Source organism: Papaver somniferum, chromosome 4 (genome assembly GCF_003573695.1).
Source record: "Papaver somniferum cultivar HN1 chromosome 4, ASM357369v1, whole genome shotgun sequence".
Lineage (NCBI taxonomy): Eukaryota > Viridiplantae > Streptophyta > Magnoliopsida > Ranunculales > Papaveraceae > Papaver > Papaver somniferum.
In genome coordinates, this window is record NC_039361.1 from 106,464,784 (window position 1) to 106,474,620 (window position 9,837).

Consider the following 9,837-nt stretch of genomic DNA (forward strand, 5'->3'; position numbering starts at 1 on the left):
ACGAATTTTAATTTAAATGTCTAGAGGAATAAATCACTTGTAACATCGATTTTTGTTTTATTTTAAAATTTTGTTTTATTGATGGATGCAAAATTTAAATAAGATTAGGAAAAAAAGAGTCTTAAAGAGATATAACAGAAAACAAGTGCGAAGTAACTATAATTTTTCTCTTTCCATTATTAATGATTAGCTCTTTTTCCTTAAAGAATGGGAAAACAAAGCCACTGGTGAAAACAAAACCACTTCCCACTAATTTTATTTTTCAAAAGGGATAAATGGATTTATTTTGCAATTAATGTTTGTAACTTGGGGTTTCAGATTTCAAAGAAAAAAAATAAGAAGAACAAAATTGTATTGGAAAATCTTACTCCCTTAGTTTCATTTTACTTGATGTTATAGGGTTAATTTTTTGTTCCAAAATAGAAAAGAGTTTTAGTTTTTTTTCTAAATTCTCTCCGATTTACCCTTGTTTTGGAATCACACCAGAACATAAATTTTCATTGTAATCAACACATAAACAATTACTCCAATTTTTTAATATTTTCCATGGAGGATATATACTCTAATCTATAAAAATTTGGTATATCCCAAGTAAATTACAATGAGATTGATAACTTTCCCTAAAATCTAGAAAATAAAACTAGGTCATTTAATTTTTCTTAAAAGATATTGATATGGGTAGAATTAATTTTTTTTAACTTTCTCAGATATTCCTTAATCTACGTGAAAAACTCTACAAAATCAAGTAAAATGGAACAGAGGGAGTGTGTTACGTTAGGGCCTATATGACTATTGAATAGTAATTCTACAAAAGATTTCAATTTAATGCTAGCCAATAAATAGGAGATTTTTTTCAATGCCCATTACTCCCAATATTTACATAGTTTCCAAACTCTCAACAAGTAGAAAGTTCCCTTATTAGCTTTCTTGGTGCAAAACCATTATGCAATTTTTTGGTTTTGTATAGTAGTGCTTATATATATCTACTAATAGAAACACTAAACTTGTATTTACTTTCAGTGACTGGTGTTAAAAACGGGTTTGAAGCTTTAAAAATGCTTAGAGAGATGCCAGGTTATTTTGATCTTGTCATAAGTGATGTACATATGCCCGAGATGGGCGGGTTTCAACTACTTCAGTGCATATTGCAGGAATTCGCTACTCTTCCCGTGTTTCGTAAGTTCAACTAAAAAAGTTAATTTCTAATTTTATTCATATTTCATAATCTCCTTTTAGGATCATATATTACATTTTGCAATTTTTTATTATCATGTAATATATGTGCCTATGATTGTAAATCATACATAAATCCATAATGAAAATGATTTTCTTGTGCATGTGAATTCATATATATATATACACACGCAGTGATGTCCGGTGATGACGATCGTGAAACGGTGACAAGAGGAATCCAAAATGGTGCCGCTTTTTATCTGACCAAGCCTCTGACTTATTCTGACATTGAGAAGTTATGGCAACATGTTTTTACAAAGAATATGGAAACCAAAAACATGAGAAAAACAGAAAGTCGTGGACAAAATTCGCTGCAGCACAATAAACAAAAGATTAGTAGCATTGATGGATCATCTTCTAAAGCTAATGACCAAGAACATATACCAGATTCGTTGCGGCGCAAAAATCAAAAGATTAGTAACATTGGTGGATCATCATCTAACGCTAATGAACAAAATCAAAAGATTGGTAACATTGGTGGATCTCAATATTCATTTTCATCATTCCAAGAAGAGCCAAGAGACGGTAGCTTTCAAGGTTTCAATGCTCCATCATTATTACTTCCCGCAAACAATAATCAAAGGTTAACGATACCAGCACATCAAACATGCCTTGCTCATGATACTTCTATTGAGAATGAACAATCTATAAATCCACAGAACATCGCTCCCATCAGTCATTGCAACACGACCATTTCAGGCAACGAATTTATGTCCGACCCCAACTTCAACATAAGCGAGTATTTAGTGGATGGTGATACTAATGATCCGCAGAACATCGCTTCCATCAGTCATTGCAACACGACCATTTCAGGCAACGAATTTATGTCCGACCCCAACTTCAACATAAGCGAGTATTTGGTGGATGGTGATACTGATGATCAGCAGAACATCGCTACCACCAGTCATTGCAACACGACCATTTCTGGCAACGAATTTTTGTCCCAACTCAACTTCAACATAAGCGAGTATTTGGTGGATGGTGATACTGATGATAGTGACATCATTTAGCTAGAAGAAGCTGGTAAGCTATAGCCAGAGTGAAAAGTTGTATGCTTGTACCAATTATCGTGGATCAGGAGTCCATCTTCTATATTTTATTTCTAGATTTAGCTCCAATTATTTATAGTTAATTCTTATTTAGCAATGTCATCCATAGTGAAACATATAATATTGTTTCCTGTGGTATTAAATTGAGAATTTTTATCTATCTATGCGAATAATTTGTTTTTTAGAATTGCAGTTGAAATCTTTTAATGGGTTCTTTAATTATTCGTCCATTAAGAATATTAAATTTATTTCTCTTTTTCGAATAATGAATTTGCCATTCTCTTTAATTTTCTTTTCTTTTAAAATGACCATATAATCAAGGAAATTAAACAATCTTGATTCTCTAGTGTATTTATCAAGATTAAGAGACTTTAAAGCCCAATTTACAAGGTTGTGAATTCATAATCGCAACTAGAGTAGTTTTTTTTTTTGATTGATAAAGAAAGAATTTTATTGCTCAGAGAAGGAGTACAAGAGGCTTGAACCGCCTAGGGGAAAAGAAAAAAGATAGAAAAGGAAAAAATAATACTTAACACAGCAAGTCAAAAACCAAAAACCCCTAAAACAAATCTAAGGTGGAAAATATACAGTAACCCAATTTTCAACAACTGAGTTAAACGAAATATCTTCAAACTCCTTAAAAGCCAATGCCCATTCAAACAGACTGTACTTAACCATATGAATAACATGTGCCTTATTGTGAGCTTTGTTTGTGAAAGCTCTTGCATTTCTTTCCTTCCAGGTACGCCAAAGAATTCACTAGTGGAGAATGAGTTTTTAACCACTTCCTGGGCTTTGAAATAACGACTTCCCTGAGCTGGCATAATTATACGTGCTGTGTGACACAGTTGTTTTCTTATAAAATATTAAACCTGCTTCTGTCACAGTCGTTATATCAATAGTATTTTTGTAAATATCAGGGCTCCTTGACCACTAGGCGTAATTACCAAGAAGACAAAACACAACTGTCAGGGGAGATAGTTTCTATGGCCCCAGATTTTGAACCAAGGGTTCAATGTAACTTAGGGAATATTTAGACGGTAATGATGAAACCTCGTTTCTATCGAGATATTTTCTTCTCTTTTATATCCATTTCCTTTATCAATTCTTCTCTCCAGTTCAGAGCTCCATTTTAGATCGCCATGATCACATAATAACAAACCTTAATTAGCAACTGATTCAAAACCATTAATTCAAATCTATCAACCCTTTTATGAAAACCCATTTCTTCAGAACGAATTTTTTCCCGTTTTCAATCTTCATCCGGTAAACTTGTGGGTTTAAAATTTATTTATTTTTTTCCTTTAATTTCTTGGATGTTAGGGTTTTAATTTAAATTTTGTTTTCATTTTTGTATGTAGAAGACCTTCAGGTGGATTTGTCTTCAGGTATAACATCTCCATCACTTTGATTCGATTTTATTGGTGTTATTTTGTGATTATTGATTTCGTTGGTGTTACCGAAGTTCTCAATTTTATTTTTATTCTGTAAAAGAGTTTCTCTTCAGATGCTCAATGTTAAAAAAAATTGTATTTGTTTGATTTTTGTTTTAGGGATTGCTGTAGATTGAGAATTTTCAGATCTAGCTTTTCGTACTTATACTTCAGTTTGATTTGTGTTTATCATGATGCTCTTACATTTGAATTAGAATCTTTTTAATGTCCCTCCAGTGGAATTTGGCTTTTGAGATTATAATGAAATTCACGTTATACTTTGAGGTAGTTGTGTCCAAGCTAAATAATTGTGTTTGCATTATCGGTATTTGAATCTAGAAGATTTAAATATTTGCTGAATAAACTGCAATTAGAAGACTTTTTGATTAAGACCATGAATGTAGCTATCTGATTCACTTTCTGCTTGTACTAAACCCTTGCAATGAATTTTGTATGATTTTGATATGGCATATGAATTTAGATTTTGTTTGGTTTGTATGAATTATAGTGAATCTGTGATATCTTCGGATGAATATCAAGAGATTCAAGATGTTTCATTTGATGTTCTTCTTGATCCCAGCATGAAGGAACCTGATTATGTTGCATTTGATGTTCTTCTTTATTCTAGCATGATTTATTATAATTAGGTTGCATATGCAGAAAGATTATGTGCAGATTTTAGAGTCTAATTTTGTCCTTAATATGGCTTCTGTAAGCTGCTTAGGACCATTGTTGATTTGATGTATACTATTGGTGTTATAGCAATCTTTTATATGTTGGTTTTCTATTATGATACTGAGAAGAAGCAGTGCTGCATTTTTTATTGTTTCTTATTATGGGTTTTTTGATTAGATAACTATGGCTAGGGGCCCGGGAAGTAGCATCAGGTCTCGCCGGACTACAAATCCTACCACAAATGCAAGTAATTGGACTCATTTGGTTGATACACGAACGCCTCCACCAACTAATGGTTTAGACAGTCACGAAAGTCCATTTACTTCATCCTTCATGCTTGCAGTAAGCTTTTTTTTTTTTTAATTTCAATGGATAAGATAGTCACTTTGCATTAGTCTACCTTGCTTGAAGTAAATGACTTGTTGTTGCTTTTTACGTAATCCATTAGCTGTGAATTATTGTAGTCTTGTTGCTGATTTTTGCTTCCTTCAACAAGCACTTGTCAATTTCTTTTTCCTTTAATTTTTAAAAAGTCTTGAGCTTTTGTGGACAAGTAAGAATTGGTGTCTTGCTTGTGTCTGCTGGCAACACCGATAAAGTGGGGCTGATATTGAACCGGTAAAAAAAAAATTTAGACATACTACGCTGTTAGAACTTTGTTATTGAACTTCCAATGCCCAAACTTACTTTTGCTGCAGGTATATTATTTAGATCAGTTGGGCAGCTAAGTTCCTCGTTTTGCTGGTTTATGGCTTGATTGTTAATTGCGTAGTTCATACCCTTCTTTATTTTTAACATTCAATGAATTTTCACAGCACGTCTTTAAAACGAATCGGGAACAGGACGCAGTTATCAATTTTTAACAAGTCCTCGTATTTTCTTCACATGTTTGAATTGTTTATGTATAAGTACTGTGTTATTATTTTGAATTTATTTTGTTTGAATTTTTGGCAGATGGAGTGAATGTAATCTTGAAGTTCTGGAGGATTGCAATTTAGCGAAAATTTCCATAGTTACACCAGGCTTTGTTGGAGCTGACTTGTCAGAATTGGTTAAAAAGGCTGGTAAGATTGCAAAGAAAAGGACAATTGCTATTACGAAATGCAATAATGAAGTGCCCAATGTAGACTGGTCGATGCAACCGCTGGAAGCATAGGAAATGGAAGGACTTGGCATTAGCATGACTTATTTTGAGGTAATTTTGACTTGAACAACCTTGTAGTGCTTAATGGGAACATTTTGTGTATGCTACCTATATATTCAAGCTTGTCCAATTCTACTAGGGTTATGAAGCTACTAACATTATGTAGCTACTTTCTTAAAAGCATATCTACCGGTGGTATGATTCATGACGATTCTATCTTTCGTTTGTTATCTTTCATCTCTCTGCCAAAATTTACAAATGCTTTTTCGTTTATAGAGAGGTCTTGTTTCCGGTTTTGTATTCTCTGCAATATTTTATGTATCAGTTTTCTTGTAAATATGCAGGACGCATGTAAAATTGTTCAACCATCTTTAAGAAGAGAAGTATTTTTCACCTATTCCCAGTATCAAGTGGGAAGATGTCGGTGGTCTTGACTTCCTGAGGAGGGAATTTGAAGAATATATTGTCAATCGTATAAGTATCCCGAGGATTATGAGGTAATTAAGTCATCAGTAACGTACTATTAATCATTGTGACGCGACATGAATTACTTAAATTTCATACCGAAGTTTTACATATTAGTTAGTTACTCCCTCTTTAAACATGATTGGCATAAGTTCTTTCTTACTTTTGATCCGTGATACAAGTGTCAACTGGCAAGTTGCTGGGTAAGAATCTCAATTGGTGAAGTTTGTGGATTTTCTCCTAAAACTTCTATCAATTCACTGTGTATGTTTTGGATCAGGATCTCAATTTCTTCATGAGCTATGGACGGGATATTTTACATATGAAATGGAGTTACAATTTATATATTTTTGTAGATTGCAATTTGAGTGGATACTTGCATGTGTAGTTGTAGGTTGTGCTGGTGTCGAGTAGATTCTTTGTATCGTTTCCTAGTTTTGCTGTTGTTAATTGATGTACTCTTGGTTTTTGTTTGCAGCTTCAGGCTGGAGTAATGGACATGATTTGAGATAGTTTGTCAGAAAATTGAGGCATGGATGGTGAAGTCTTACCTTCAACTTAGGCTCGAGTAATGGACCTGATTTGAGCTAGTTTGTCTTGAGCTAGTTTGTCGGAAAACGGAGGCATGGATGGTGAAGTCTTCCCTTCAAATTAGTGTTGAAGCTTGTAATAGAAATATAGGTTAAGGTTTTCCAACACAGTGTTGAAGTTTTTCAGACTTGGAACTTGCTGTATTTTAGATAGACTTTTTTTTTTTTTTCAAATCAGTATTTTAGATATTCAAAATTGTAAACCGAATACAGTTTTCAATACAAATTGAATTTTAGTCATTATCAATTTAATTTTCTTAAATTCATTTTTCAAGTCATTATAATTTTATTGTGATTCAGCTTTTAGTTTTAGGTTCAGTTGAATCAGCTTTTATATTCAGCTGAATCAATATCAATTTTTTTATAAAATATGATGAATATAAACTACTGTTTCCATCAGTGTTGTTGATTGACCGTTAAAGAAAGTAGTTTTTTTAAAGAATTCAACCTGTGTTAGAAACAGTCGTTTTGAGAAAAACTACTTCTAAATTAGAGCAGATTAACCCAGCCGTTTTTAGTGATATTACTTCTTGTCCTGACAGTGGTTATATTTCCATTTTCCACTAGTGATTGCTGCTGCTAGGAGATTCCAAAGTAACTTCTGTTGAATAGTATTAAAATTCATTTGCCAAGCTAAAAGATCTGCTGGTACAGTAGAAGGCATTGTGAAATGAACATTCAATTTTCACATGAAGTGCTACCAAATTCCAGCTACAAACTCACACTGTAAAAATAGATGTCCAGTTGTTTCATCACTATTACAGAAAAGGCAAGTTGAATCAGTTACAATACCTTTGCGAATAAGAGAGTCTCTAGTAGGAAATCTGAAGTGACTTAAACACCAGATAAAGAAGGAAATTTTGGAGGATACTTTTGCTGCCAAAGAAACTGAAAAATATCTTCAATTGGTTGTTCAACCGTTGCCAAAAGCTTGTCATAACAAGATTTAACAATAAAAATTTTTTTTGTTGTTAGAGCCCACTGAAAGATGTCTTAACAGTTAGGATTTAGACTGAAATTTGTCTGACTTTCATTAATAATATCAAATTCACCATTTGCTTCAACTGATAATATTCTAGGGAGTTTTAAATTCTCAAAAAGGTCAGTCATAGTACCTGAACAAATACTAGCCACAGATTGAGATTTGGACCTTGCAACAGCATATAGATGAGGAAAAACATTGAAGAGAGCATCATCCATCAGCCACTTATCTTCCCAGAATCTTGTTTTATGACCATTGTTAACTTTGAATTTCATATTTTCTAAGAAAAATTCTTTTCTCTGCATAATACCCCTCCAAACAGAGACACCATAAGTACCTTTTGTCTGCTTAGAAATCCAATCCAAACCATTAGTACCATACTTTTCTGCAACTATTTTCCTCCAAGGAGCTTAAGATTCATTTGCAAATCTCCATAACCATTTAACTAAAAGAGCATTATTCATAATTCTCAATTTTTTGACTCCCAAAGCTCCATTTTCCTTCTTTCTACAAACTGCATCCCATTTAACCAAGTGTAGCTTCCTGTGACCTTTGTTATCATTCTACAAAAAATTCTTCATTATCCTTTCCAGTTTGAGCTCCACAGACTTTGGCATATCAAACAAAGACATAAAATAAACATGCAGACTGGAGAGAACACTATTAATAAGACAAATCTTACCAGCTCTTGTAAGATAAGGTCTTTTCCACCCTGCAAGCTTTGCATTGAACCTGTCAATTATCATGTCCCAATTGTGAATGCCTTTATACTTATCACCAAGAGGAAGGCCTAAATATATGGTAGGCAAGACAGAATTGTAACAGCCTAGTAAAGAAGTAAACTCATTCATGTCACCATTATAACCCACAACAAACAAATGACTCTTTGCAAAGTTGATTCTTAATCCAGTAAGTAATTCAAAACACAGCAATAGAATTCTTAGAAACTGAACCTGATCCACAAAAGCATCCAAAAAAATTAAGGTGTCATCAACAAACTGCAGATGACTAACCTTTGTACCTGTATTTGACACTTGAAAACTATTTATAAAACCATCTTCTTGAGCCTTCTTCATCATTGCAGTAAGTGCTTCTCCAACAATTAAAAATAAGAATGGTGACAAAGGGTTATCTTGCCTGATTACTTTTTTTCTTTTGAAGTACCCCTCAAAAGAACCATTAATAAGCACTGAAAACATAACATGCTCAACACAACATTGTATCTATCTTCTCCACTTCAGTCCATATCCCATCTTCTGTAAAGCTTTAACAATGAAATTCCAATTAACATGGTCAAATGCCTTTTCAAAATCAATTTTACAAAGCAAACCAGGAACTCCACTCTTAAGCCTTGAGTCAATAAGATCATTTGCAATAAGAACCCCATCAAAAATTTGTCTTTGTTTGATGAAAGCAGACTGTTGCTGAGAAATAACACGAGGAAGAGACAGTTTGAATCTTTCTTCCAGAACTTTAGATAAAATATTATAAACACCATTAACAAGACTTATAGGCCTCAGATCCTTTATTTCTTCAATAACATTTTTCTTTGGAATAAAAGCAATAAAAGTGTTTTTTCAACCTCCAATCCAAGAAACCTTTCTTCTACAACTCCTTAAAAACACACAAAACATCAGTTCTTATTATGCTCCAAGTCTTCTGATAAAATTCAATTGGATACCCATCTGGTCCAGGGGCCTTGTTTTCCCCTAAACTCTTAATAGCATTTAAAATTTCCTCTTCCTCAATATCCCTCTCCATCCAAGTACTCATATCAGAAGGAATAGAGTTAAAAAATGAATCATACATTTCAGGTCTTGAATAAGATTGATCTTGAAAAATATACTTGAAGTAATCAACAATTCCACCTTTGATTTCAGCTTGATCCATTGTCATCTGACCATTCACTTTAATCTTTGCTATATGATTTCTCCTCTTCCTATCTGAAGCAATTTTATGAAAATATTTTGTGTTTTTATCCATACCTTTCATAGTCTCAACCTTTTCCCTGCTTCTCCATTTTTCAGCTTCAAGAATGACTAAGTTACAATAGTCTTGTCTTGCCTTTAATCTTTGATTCCATTGAGCTTCTGTTAAGCCATTATTTGCATCTTCTTCTGCATCCAGTTGAGTGAAGAGCTCCTCCAAATCTTCTAACTGCCTGTCCACCTGACCAAATTCTTCCTTACTCCAAATTTTTAGTTTTTCCTTAAGAGACTGTAACTTCTTACAAAGAATGAAACCTGCACTACCATCAAAAGTGAAA

At 33.2% G+C, this 9,837-nt stretch overlaps 1 long non-coding RNA gene across 3 annotated transcripts; it reads left to right on the forward strand.

Annotated features, from left to right (window-relative positions):
- The first annotated feature begins 3,365 nt into the window (after positions 1 to 3,365).
- LOC113276269 lies at positions 3,366 to 6,826 on the forward strand. 3 transcript variants are annotated; one of them, XR_003324221.1, is made up of 6 exons: positions 3,366 to 3,548; positions 3,644 to 3,670; positions 4,568 to 4,732; positions 5,345 to 5,585; positions 5,879 to 6,031; positions 6,478 to 6,826. It is a non-coding gene; the product is annotated as an uncharacterized LOC113276269 (long non-coding RNA). The 3 variants fall into 3 exon arrangements; XR_003324222.1 differs by having other exon boundaries at positions 3,647 to 3,670; XR_003324220.1 differs by having other exon boundaries at positions 3,368 to 3,670.
- The last annotated feature ends 3,011 nt before the right edge of the window (positions 6,827 to 9,837 follow it).